Source organism: Pelodiscus sinensis, chromosome 3 (assembly GCF_052426305.1).
Source record: "Pelodiscus sinensis isolate ZL-2025 chromosome 3, ASM5242630v1, whole genome shotgun sequence".
NCBI classification, from domain to species: Eukaryota; Metazoa; Chordata; order Testudines; family Trionychidae; genus Pelodiscus; species Pelodiscus sinensis.
Genome location: NC_143054.1, coordinates 183069131 through 183077052, shown reverse-complemented (window position 1 = coordinate 183077052; position 7922 = coordinate 183069131). Strand labels below are relative to the sequence as shown.

Below are 7922 nucleotides of genomic sequence, written 5' to 3'. Positions count from 1 at the left end.
CAAGAGATGGCGTGGGGTCTGGGAGGGAGTTTGGGTGAAAGAGACAGTTGTGTCCTGGGTTAGGGGACTAGGGTGCAGAGGTTTGGGCTCTGACCTAGGGCAGAAGGGGGTTGTGACTTGGGGCAGGGGACTGGAGTGCAGGATATGGAAGGGCATATGGGGGCAGAGGGTTTGGGTTGTAGCAGGGGCAAAGGGCTGGGGTGCCAGAGAAGGAACCGGCTGGGAGACTTACCTGCTTGACTCCCAGCTAACAGCCTTCTCAAGATGCCTGCCTGCCTGTCCTGCCCCTGCACTGGCTGCAGGGGCCATGTGGTTTTTGAACTGCTATGAGCCTGAGGTGAGGATGCTTTGCAAGCTGCCTGTTGATAACAGGCAGCTCCTGTTGGCTGAAACCGGCCAATGGGATTGTGGTGGGGACAGGAGCAGCACTTGAAGGCGGACAGCTTTTCAAACAGAATCCAGGAGCAGCTTCTCTCAGCAGCATGCGGGGGTGCATCTGCAGACCAGATCTGGCAGCTTGGCGGTGCCGAATTTGGTCCGCAGAGGATATTTTGCCAGCCCTGCTTTGAGGCTGCTCCAGAAATAAGGGCACAAATGAAGACATGAATGCTTCATATAGAGAACACCTTTTGGTTCCTTTTCCTACTCTATGCCTGGCTATCCCACGGTTCTCCATCAGTGCTGATGTAGGGATGGAAAAAAATATTTACAAAATAATAAGCAGATGCTGAAGAACTTCAAGTAATAGTTTGCAAACTAAATAAAGGATGATGCAAAATATCTACACAGCACATACACCCAACACGTGTTAGTGGCATTTTTGTTTGAATGCTGAATTACTGAATGTATAGAGGTTTCAGATGCCTTAGTCATCAAGTCTTAGGGGTTTTTTCCCCTTTTTTTGCAATAGTGTTAGATCATTTCTTGTATGGTTAGGGCTGCATCAACAGACTTGCACTAATTCAGATCAGGTATTTCTAGTTCTCCGGTTTCTAGCTACTGTGCAATTTTAGCACAAATGTGTTAAATTTTGAAGTTAATTTTAATTCTCGATGAACTTTGATTTTTTTTTAAATAAAATATTTCTTTGGTGAAGAGTGTATATGTGTAAATATAATATAAAATAAGTGTATGTTAATAACTGACAATGAAGTTGCAAACAGTTTAAAATCTCTGGGCTGAGAAACTACAAACACTGATTTGCTAATGTTGGAGGCAGAGTAAAGGTAGGTGTTTCTGATGCACATTGTTAATGGAGGGCAGTTTGCAGATCATGAGCTTGGATTTTTTGTGTTGCTCTACACTTAGTATGGAATGCTGATAGATTTTTACAATATGATATTATTCTGAAAGTGACTGTAAAATGGCCCAGATGGGTGAGGCAAGTTGTCACTATTAGAAACAGTGCTTCAGAGTTGTCTGGCTTGTAGACTTAAGTTTTGTATTATAACAGCCTCAGTGAGGATCAATGCCCTCTTGTGCTAAGTGTGGTGCATTCATACAAGACATTTTTTCAGTAATTTTAGGACCCATTTCTTGTCCCATGCTTAATTAACTGCAGAAGCAAGAACTGCATTTGTATATTTAATACTGTGTACCTCCTCTGTAGATAAAGATTTGCTACCAGTTGTGTAATTTTCTACTGACCACAACAGCATTCCATTATAGGGTCCAGGTCTGTAAACGTGAACATGCTTAACTTAATACATGGGCACAAATAGAACCATTCAAGTATGCCAAACTAAGCATGTTCATAAGTACTTGCATGATCCACATCTTGCTGCTAGTATTCACGAGCACCTGACAAAGCAGGTACAAAGTTGGGAAATCTGTGCCAGGATACTGTGTTTGTTACAAAACCATCCTGACACTTCATTTAAATTATTTACTCTTTTTTTATGTATCTCCCCATATTTGTAAAAATGCAGTTGGTTGTGCTAAGTTGTCACTGTTCTGGTTATGTGCTTTCTGAATTCCTTACGATATGTTTCACACCCACCGTAAACCTCCCAAAAGGGGGCAATGGTATCCAACACCCTTCATTTACTTTTGTAATAACAAATAACAAAAATCTGTTCTTATAACTGTTTATACATTTCTTTCATTCCAATTCCATCATCCTTCACTGACCTTGTCGCAGCAACTCACTTATCCTTCTGTGTACCAAAATTACAAATTGCACCACCACCGCTATTGCAGCAATGAGACCTTTCTGTAAGAATCAGACAGATTCCCTAGTTGTTAGTCTGTCATCCTAAATGAATATCTTCATTTCCATTTATTCTTAAATAAAATTATCATTGTAATGATCAAGTAACAAACAAGGCTAAAACTGGTCTAGATGTCCTGCTTTAATGTGATTTTTTTTTTCAAGCTAAAATCTTGTAAACTTCTTTCTGTGCCATAAGTTATCTCCTCTTGCAGTTTATGTGGTAAGCAACTAACTACCATCTATAAAAATGTATTGCTAGATCATGTGACTGTGTTTCAAGAAGAAAAAAATGTTTCACTAAAGCAGGTCGGCTACAGTTTTTCAAACTTTCACACACAATTCCAGAATTTGTTCCAAGGCCTGAAAATATTTTTCTCCGCTGGACCCCTCCACCCCCACCCACACAAACACACTCCGTTCTAGCCTCACAGAACAAAGGCGTAATTTGACTAAACATCTGAAAAATAGATCTTTATCTAACTCTGGAACACCTCACCACAAATGTTTAATGTGAAGTTTTGATGCTGAAGTCATCCATGCTATAGGCTATAGCCTAGCTACATTCTACTAGAGTAACAAATAATTAATTATGGTTAGGTACCGTTTAAGCAGTGTTAGGGCTCAGCAACAGTGGTATTGGTCTAGTAGCTGCCAGCCACAGGCCTTTGTCTAAACTAAAATAAAAGGTATGGTGTCCAAATATTTTAGCTAACAACCTGGGGACTGCCTGCATATGTACAAGATAGGGACTGTAGGTTTGTTCTTAAGTTGAATTTGTATGTAAGTCGGAACTGGTACATATTGTAGGGGAAACTCTAGACAAACATTTCTCCAGAGCTCAGTTTTATTCTCCTACACCTCAGTTCCCTCAGTCCTTTATTCTCAAGCTGAGGTGTCTGCTGAGAAAAGCCGCTCCGTGTCTCCCTGGTCTGCTGGGGAGGGGAGAGGGAGCGCTAGCTTTGCGTCTCCCTGGTCTGCTGGGGGGAAGCAGCTAGTGCAGGGTTGCCTCACCCCGTTTGTAAGTAGGGATCCGATGTAAGTCGGATCCATGTAACCCGGGGACTGCCTGTATTCTAAAACTACCATGTTTGAAAAGTCAAACAAACAAAGAGGGTGAAATAAATATTTTATTGGATCATATTCTGTTTTGGAGAGACAAGCTTTTGAGCCACACCAAGCTATTGTCTGTATACTCAGAGTTCCCACTCTTAGTTGCTACTTTCTTTGTATCTATTAGAGTGTAATTGATGCAATCTATTGAAGAGGAAATTTCTTAGCTAACTAGATCCAGTTTGGGCTGAAAATTCATAACACTAAATACTTAAAATATCTGATCTTGAATTTGGGTGCAATAACTTTGGTATTAGAAAATTATAATCTATAGACGTTCTAATGTCGTCTTACTACTCGCCAGTAAGGATCTCCAGCATGTTTCCCAACTTCAAATCCACCGCCAAAACTGGTTACCAAACTTCCATATAACTGGTGACTGACAATTTCTCCCTGTGGTGCTGCCTGCAAGCTTACAAAGCCTTCCATCCTGTACTTTCACTGGCATACATATAGAAAGAGACACACCCAATGGCAGTTACAAGCAGGTTCTCTGGCCAGCAGAGGCATGGGAAAGCTACTCCCAGCTCATCAGGCGCACACACACACACCCTGCAATATAAACCCAAAATTATACCATCTTGCACTGCACAGGAAACTGTACAACTGAAGCTCATAACATTTACACACACCCTAAATCTGGAGAGGTCTTTGCTCCTTAGTTATGGTTCCCACACACTGGTTTAGATGAAGCAAAAAAAGTTTACTTACGACTAAAGATTTTAAGTGATTATAAGGGGTAGCACAAAGATCAAAGCAAATTACCAAGCAAATAAACAAAAATGCAAACAAAACTTCATATACTACATAGATTGCTATTCATAACCAGATTCTCACCCTAAGAGACTATACAAACAGATTGTAGATTCCTAAAGGGCTAGCTACACATGCTTTCAGCTTGGAATCCCCAAGGCTATGTTTATACTACAAGGCTTTTATGAAAAAAACAGCAGAGCGGCCACATCTTATGCATGTTTTTGCACACGCAAAAGAATACAGTCAATCAACAGGATAGAGGGCTTTTGCCAGTAGAGTTATTCCTCTCCCCATGAGGAATAACTCTTTTTTTGCACTACAGCTCTTGCCCAAAAAGGCACGTGTAGACACTCTGCAGGAGTTTCTTGTGCAAAAAGAGACTATCAGAAAAAGCACAGGTGCTCTGATGCCATTGTGTTATTGGCAATCAGAGCTTTCTTATGCAAGAGCAACCATGCAGTGTGGATGCTCTCTTTCACAAAAGCACATCGTTTTTGTGATTCGCTTTTGAGGTGTGGATGTGCTTTTGTGCAAGAAGTTTTTGCAGAAGATCTCTTCTTGCACATAAATCCTGCAGTGTAGACAAAGCCCAAGTGTGCCATTCAAAGGCTCAAAATTCAAAGGCCTGTGTCCAGCACTTTCCTCAGTTCAGTCTTTATTCCTCAAGTGTTTCCAAAAGTCTTCTTCAGTGGGAAGTAAGTGAGGAACCTGGGATGATGTCACTCCTTGCCTTATATAGCTTTTCCATATGATGGGAACACTTTGTTTCAAAGTTTGGTCCCCAGACTGGTCCATGGAAAAATATTGACATCCCAAGGAGGAGTCTAAAGACATGTGGTCTCATCACATGTCCTTATAGAATCATAACGCCATTACTCTCAAGCTGTTTGGAATGTTCACAAGAAAGGTCACCAGTTGGGAGATAAGCTTCTCCTAAGGCCTATTGTTTTTCCCTAACGGCCTTTTCCCTATCCCCTAATTAGGTCGAAAGCATCTTTTTGAATGTGCCCCAGGTGTAATTATATTTGAAATACAGATACATAGTCAATATTCCTAACTTCAGACACAAAAATGATAGGCATACAAATAGGATAATCGCAGTCTGCAAAGCATAACCTTTCCAACAACAACTCATGACTATTTTGCATAAAATACACCATATCTGTCAAGTCATATAATAATATCACTGAAGATCTGATGAATATGAGGTGCTGTGTTGCCTTCTGAAAAGTTATTTTCTTGAGACAGTTGTTGAAGTGGTACAGGTGTAGAATCAGTCTGAGACTCCCTTGGCTTTTGGAGTATGAAACAATGCGAGGAGAAACCCTTCCTTCTTAAATTCTTCAAAATCTCTTCCATGGTTCCCATCTGAAGGACAGATTGCATACTTTGGACCAGAAGTTCTTCATGAGAGGGGTTTCTGAATAGGTAGGGAGAGGGAGGGTGAGAACAAGTGGAAATAAACTGAAGACTATATCCACTTCCAGCATGCTCAACATCTAACGGTTTGATTTGAAATGGGATCATGCACTGAGGAAGTGAGAGAGGCAGTCTGTACACAGAGAAAGAGTTTGACATCATAGGAACTCGTATGATGTAATCAAGTGTCCCTCAAAATGCCTGCGTAAAACTCCCGGAAGTTGGGGTAGGGCAGGCATCAACATCAAAGTAGAAAGGGGGGGTCTCCTAAATCTAAAATCCTTGCTGCTTTTTCTCTGCAGATCCTGATGGATAGGTGGGACAGAGTCCTGATTAGGCTGCCGCGGCTTGTAGTGCTTCATTTAGTTGCTGATGTATACAAACTGAGGGTACGTCTGGACTACATTTAAATTATTTAAATCGCCGCTTCATTTTACTGTGTCGGGTACCCTAATCTACATGCCTCTGTCGCCAGAGGCATGTAGTCTAGACGTACCCTAAGTGACTGAAGGGGCACCCTGGAGTCTTTTACCCCACAAAGCTTTGAAACAGTTTGTTCTGAAAAGAGCAAAGCTCCCTCAAAAGGCAGATCCTGGAGTTTGCTGAACTTTCTGCAGGAGATCTGAGGAATGAAGCCATAAACTCCTGCATGTGGTCACTGCTAAAGCCATAGACTTGGCTGCTGAATCAACCCTAATCAAAACAGCTTGCGACGAGGCTCTCCCTACTGATTTTCCTTCATCAACCAGCAAGGAGTATTCTTGCATAACCTTTTGTGCAAGAAAATCCTTGAACATGGAGTCCCAGTATTGTAATCGTGTCTGGCCAGAAGTAGCTGGTGGTTTGAAATTCTGAGCTGCAACTCTCCAAATAAGATAAACTTTTCTACCAAACAAATCCAGTCTCTTACAGCCCTTTACTTTTGGAGTTGCACTCCAGTGACCCTGCTTTTCTCTTTCATTGGCAGTAGATACCATGAGGGATCCTGGGGAGAGGATGGGAGTAAAAAAACGTATAAACTTGTGCTTTCATTTAGCTCTTTTTGATGGGTGAGAGAAATGCAGAGGTCAGCCACAAGGTTTTTACATGGTCCATAGTGGTCCCATTGAGAGGCAAGACCATTCTTTATGGGCACGCAGAGGCTAAAATGTCAAGTAGGCTATGTCTACTCACAAGGGCATGGCCAAACAGGATTATGGATTCAATTCACAACAGAGTCAATTAGGGATTGTTGCTTTTATTAATCTCACTATGTCACTACTATTGCAGGCTTAATACTGCCAGATAGTTACACAGCTATTGCAAAGTGACACATCAATAAGCACAGGCAGAGCAATGCATATGAGAGCAACAGGCACTTACAAATGCTTACGCCCCTTCAGTCTGCGGGGAGTCCGGTTTCTGTCACCTCACAGCAGGCTACAGTGGTGCTGGCGTGGTACTTTATACTGGGACTATAAGTGCATGGCACCTATAGGAGCTCAAACTGTCCCCGATGGATACTTGAAAGAAAAATTTCTGGGGACTGTACTCGAAAGTGCATACACACCTACAATAGAATGCACATGTACAATCACCTGAACACAATTTCTTTACATGCATTACCGGTAGATGCTTAGGAATAATTTGTCCTGTTCTCTTGATTATTTTAAATAGTTTATAACAGACCTTTAGCAGAATCTGTTTTGCACTTTGTTAGTTGGCATAACTGATTTATATACACTGAAGATCCTGTGATTCTAAGTTAGTCACAGCTCTGGAATAGGTAGAGGCAACTTTAATGAAGAGTGCCACTCTCCATACATCTTTTATTCACTCTATCATTCCTAGAGAGATTGTAACTAGTGGTTATAAAACTGCAATCATGCACATTGTTTCACCTTATATTAATAATGCTACTTATATCAACTTTCTTCTTATCAAAGAGAAATTCCAGGTCCTCCTGCTCGTTACCTAAACCAGGGCTTACCTGGTTCCATCACCTGAGGCTCGGGGCTCCCCTACCCCAGCATTGGGGAGCCTGTGCTGGCACTCCAGCCCCCCACTCCACTATCCAACCATGGGACTGGATCATACAAAATCTACTAGCCTGGTGGTCAGCAGCCCCCAACCCAAAAAAGATTCCCCATCCCTGCCTCAGACACATAGCATTGGTATATATAGAACTGAAAACATTCTTCTCATTACACGCTGTGTCACCTTGGATATGTCTACACTACGGCCGTTTTTTCCAACAAAACGTGAGGAATGTCCACATTGCAATTGTGTTCTTCTGCAAGAAAAGTGAAAGAACAGAGGGGTTTTTCCAGCACTGGTAATCCTTATTCTACAAGGAAGAAGACTTTTTGCGAAAGAGCTCTTTCACAAAAAAGCGTGTGTGGATGGGGAAGAAGGAGTTCTTTCGGAAGAAGAGGAAAAAGCACGT

At 41.7% G+C, this 7922-nt stretch overlaps 1 long non-coding RNA gene across 10 annotated transcripts in view; it reads right to left on the bottom strand.

Moving 5' to 3' along the window:
- LOC149525196 (uncharacterized) overlaps positions 1-7922 on the bottom strand; it is a 158845-nt gene that overhangs the window by 31958 nt on the left and 118965 nt on the right. The window contains exons 5-6 of one of the 10 annotated variants that reach the window (XR_016349283.1): positions 6860-7046; positions 2222-5498 (exon numbers count right to left, since the gene is read on the bottom strand). The exons of 6 other annotated variants lie outside the window; for them this stretch is intronic. This is a non-coding gene — a long non-coding RNA (uncharacterized LOC149525196). 3 more of the 10 variants (XR_016349277.1, XR_016349282.1, XR_016349284.1) reach the window with 3 other exon arrangements.